The 4,173-nt window shown below is 54.9% G+C and overlaps 1 non-coding gene across 1 annotated transcript in view; it reads right to left on the reverse strand.

Moving 5' to 3' along the window:
• Positions 1 to 1,637, reverse strand: part of LOC126319012 (small subunit ribosomal RNA) — a 1,893-nt gene extending 256 nt beyond the window's left edge. The window contains exon 1 of the ribosomal RNA XR_007557703.1: positions 1 to 1,637. This exon is cut by the window's left edge and continues 256 nt beyond it. This is a non-coding gene — a ribosomal RNA (small subunit ribosomal RNA).
• Between the last annotated feature and the right edge of the window lie 2,536 nt (positions 1,638 to 4,173).

A 4,173-nucleotide genomic window follows, 5' to 3' on the forward strand; every position in this document is an offset into this window, starting at 1 on the left:
CCAATCCCTAGCACGAAGGAGGTTCAGCGGGTTACCCCGACCTTTCGGCCTAGGAAGACACGCTGATTCCTTCAGTGTAGCGCGCGTGCGGCCCAGAACATCTAAGGGCATCACAGACCTGTTATTGCTCAATCTCGTGCGGCTAGAAGCCGCCTGTCCCTCTAAGAAGAAAAGTAATCGCTGACAGCACGAAGGATGTCACGCGACTAGTTAGCAGGCTAGAGTCTCGTTCGTTATCGGAATTAACCAGACAAATCGCTCCACCAACTAAGAACGGCCATGCACCACCACCCACCGAATCAAGAAAGAGCTATCAATCTGTCAATCCTTCCGGTGTCCGGGCCTGGTGAGGTTTCCCGTGTTGAGTCAAATTAAGCCGCAGGCTCCACTCCTGGTGGTGCCCTTCCGTCAATTCCTTTAAGTTTCAGCTTTGCAACCATACTTCCCCCGGAACCCAAAAGCTTTGGTTTCCCGGAGGCTGCCCGCCGAGTCATCGGAGGAACTGCGGCGGATCGCTGGCTGGCATCGTTTATGGTTAGAACTAGGGCGGTATCTGATCGCCTTCGAACCTCTAACTTTCGTTCTTGATTAATGAAAACATACTTGGCAAATGCTTTCGCTTCTGTTCGTCTTGCGACGATCCAAGAATTTCACCTCTAACGTCGCAATACGAATGCCCCCGCCTGTCCCTATTAATCATTACCTCGGGTTCCGAAAACCAACAAAATAGAACCGAGGTCCTATTCCATTATTCCATGCACACAGTATTCAGGCGGGCTTGCCTGCTTTAAGCACTCTAATTTGTTCAAAGTAAACGTGCCGGCCCACCGAGACACTCAACTAAGAGCACCCTGGTAGGATTTCAACGGGGTCCGCCTCGGGACGCGCAAGCACGCCTTCGGCTCGCCCCACCGGCAGGACGTCCCACGATACATGCCAGTTAAACACCGACGGGCGGTGAACCAACAGCGTGGGACACAAATCCAACTACGAGCTTTTTAACCGCAACAACTTTAATATACGCTATTGGAGCTGGAATTACCGCGGCTGCTGGCACCAGACTTGCCCTCCAATAGATACTCGTTAAAGGATTTAAAGTGTACTCATTCCGATTACGGGGCCTCGGATGAGTCCCGTATCGTTATTTTTCGTCACTACCTCCCCGTGCCGGGAGTGGGTAATTTGCGCGCCTGCTGCCTTCCTTGGATGTGGTAGCCGTTTCTCAGGCTCCCTCTCCGGAATCGAACCCTGATTCCCCGTTACCCGTTACAACCATGGTAGGCGCAGAACCTACCATCGACAGTTGATAAGGCAGACATTTGAAAGATGCGTCGCCGGTACGAGGACCGTGCGATCAGCCCAAAGTTATTCAGAGTCACCAAGGCAAACGGACCAGACGAGCCAATCCGATTGGTTTTGATCTAATAAAAGCGTCCCTTCCATCTCTGGTCGGGACTCTGTTTGCATGTATTAGCTCTAGAATTACCACAGTTATCCAAGTAACGTGGGTACGATCTAAGGAACCATAACTGATTTAATGAGCCATTCGCGGTTTCACCTTAATGCGGCTTGTACTGAGACATGCATGGCTTAATCTTTGAGACAAGCATATGACTACTGGCAGGATCAACCAGGGAGCTGCGTCAACGAGAGCTGAGCAGCCGGCCGCCCGGGAGTGTGTCCCGAGGGCCCGCGCGAACACGCAAGCGTCCGCTCAATTATTCTGCAAACAGGAGGAGGCTGAGCTCCCCTGCACGATACACCTCGAAACCCTCTCAGGTCCCGGCGGCGCGCAGCGCCGTCCTAAGTACTTGGTCGGGTTCGAGAGAGGCGCAATCGCCCGGAGATGGGCGAGTAGACGCTTTCAGTGCGAACACCCGTGCTCCCAACTGAGCTTGCCGCTGCCGACAGAGGCCCGGGAGCGTGCTGTCGTGGCATTGCCGGCGGGAAACAACACGCGCCACCTACGGTGACCGGCAGCTCCAACGCCAGCGCCACAGAAGGGCAAAGCCCCACTTGGGTGCAGAAGCGAACTCTCCCAGCACAGCGCACGCGCCAACACGTCCGCAGAGCTGCGATACAAACCACCTGCGAGAACCGCTGGGGGCGACCGAGCAGCAGACAGCGTCGCGACGCCGAGTGCCGGGCGGCGGCGCATCCTCAACGCACACAGTCCGCAATCGGACCAGCACACTGCAGATGTCCACCGCGCTTCGCACCGGGCTCGGCAGAACCCACTTTGGCCGCCTGGCGCCGCGCGCAGGGTGCGCCGGCGCATAGCTGGGACGCCAGCCGGGCCCGTCGGCCGGCGCTCCTGCCACTGGGCGCCCCCCACCAGCCGGCTGTAGTGCGTGCGCTCACGCAGCGCGCGGCCAGCACGCCGGGCGGCCCCCCCTCACCGGCCGGGGACTGTCCCGCCAAGCCACAGCCTCGTATCGCTTCATACCCACATGGCCAACTCAGGTTCGGGGGCATGGCGGGTACCGCCGAAACAACCGGTTCATAGATGTACCGATCGTCGCTATCACCGATGCACCTGCAGCGCGAACAACCGCTCAACAACTGATTTCCAGTTCATTTGCGGATCTTTGGCAGCAAACGTATACGTCAATCTACATTTGCGAAATCTACGATTCTGGCATGCCTGCATGTTATGTGTCACGACACGCTACATCAGCCCACATACACACTGCGGCATGTACACGAGAGAACACGTGGAAGATGGTCCGCGCACGTGTGCAATGTCCCTTGCGCGGTCGACTGTCAACCGGCCTCTGTAGCATGTCGCAGATGTGGAACGCGGTCCACCGTGCTATCATGTTGTGTGGGGCAATACGATTAAATAGGAAAACCCTCGTCGCTACATCAACAGACGGCTCACGCTGATTCCCGGCAGAGGGAGGAGGGGGGGGGGGGGGGGGGGGCCAACATGCAATACTTTCGTCCGTACCTACCTACCACATGTCTGTACGGCGTACAACAGTGCAATCTCGCTGTAATGGGGAGACGAGACAAGTAGCATCGTGCACAACATATGGCCCTTATGATTCGCCATTGTAGGGCGCAGCCGGTGTACGGTCAAGCATGTGCCACATTATGTCACTCAGTACGTAACGACGGATGATCAGTGTGGGTTACGCGTACATCAGCGGACAGTCCACACAGGCCGTACCACAACGTACACTGACTGCATCGACAACCGAATGCAACTGAACAGCTGCAAGGCTCATTTCACAAACAAACGCCTGACCGACCAGCTTGGAAGGGCAGGAGGGGAGGGCGATATTCGTTCTGTAGCGGTACACCCTTCCAGTGGTTAGCGGGACTGTGTAGAAAGTACGCAACACTCGAAAGACCTTTATGTGAGGGTACGCACCATGGCATCAAGAAATACACATGACACCAGAGGATCCAAGCAGTGAACTATGTTCAGAGGGTTGCTGTTAGGCAAAGCTACATTCCTGTGACGTTACATGTGACAGTTAAGGTGCAGTGTAAGTTAGGTTAAGGTGCAGCGTAAGTTAGGTTAAGGTGCAGCGTAAGTTAGGTTAAGGTGCAGCGTAAGTTAGGTTAAGGTGCAGCGTAAGTTAGGTTAAGGTGCAGCGTAAGTTAGGTTAAGGTGCAGCGTAACTTGGGTTAAGGTGCAGCGTAACTTGGGTTAAGGTGCAGCGTAACTTGGGTTAAGGTGCAGCGTAACTTGGGTTAAGGTGCAGCGTAACTTGGGTTAAGGTGCAGCGTAACTTGGGTTAAGGTGCAGCGTAACTTGGGTTAAGGTGCAGCGTAACTTGGGTTAAGGTGCAGCGTAACTTGGGTTAAGGTGCAGCGTAACTTGGGTTAAGGTGCAGCGTAACTTGGGTTAAGGTGCAGCGTAACTTGGGTTAAGGTGCAGCGTAACTTGGGTTAAGGTGCAGCGTAACTTGGGTTAAGGTGCAGCGTAACTTGGGTTAAGGTGCAGCGTAACTTGGGTTAAGGTGCAGCGTAACTTGGGTTAAGGTGCAGCGTAACTTGGGTTAAGGTGCAGCGTAACTTGGGTTAAGGTGCAGCGTAACTTGGGTTAAGGTGCAGCGTAACTTAGGTTAAGGTGCCAACGTGGGTTAGGTTAAGGGGCCAACGTGGGTTAGGTTAAGGGCCAACGTGGGTTAGGTTAAGGGGCCAACGTGGGTTAGGTTAAGG

This window comes from Schistocerca gregaria, unplaced genomic scaffold, assembly GCF_023897955.1.
Source record: "Schistocerca gregaria isolate iqSchGreg1 unplaced genomic scaffold, iqSchGreg1.2 ptg000685l, whole genome shotgun sequence".
NCBI classification, from domain to species: Eukaryota; Metazoa; Arthropoda; class Insecta; order Orthoptera; family Acrididae; genus Schistocerca; species Schistocerca gregaria.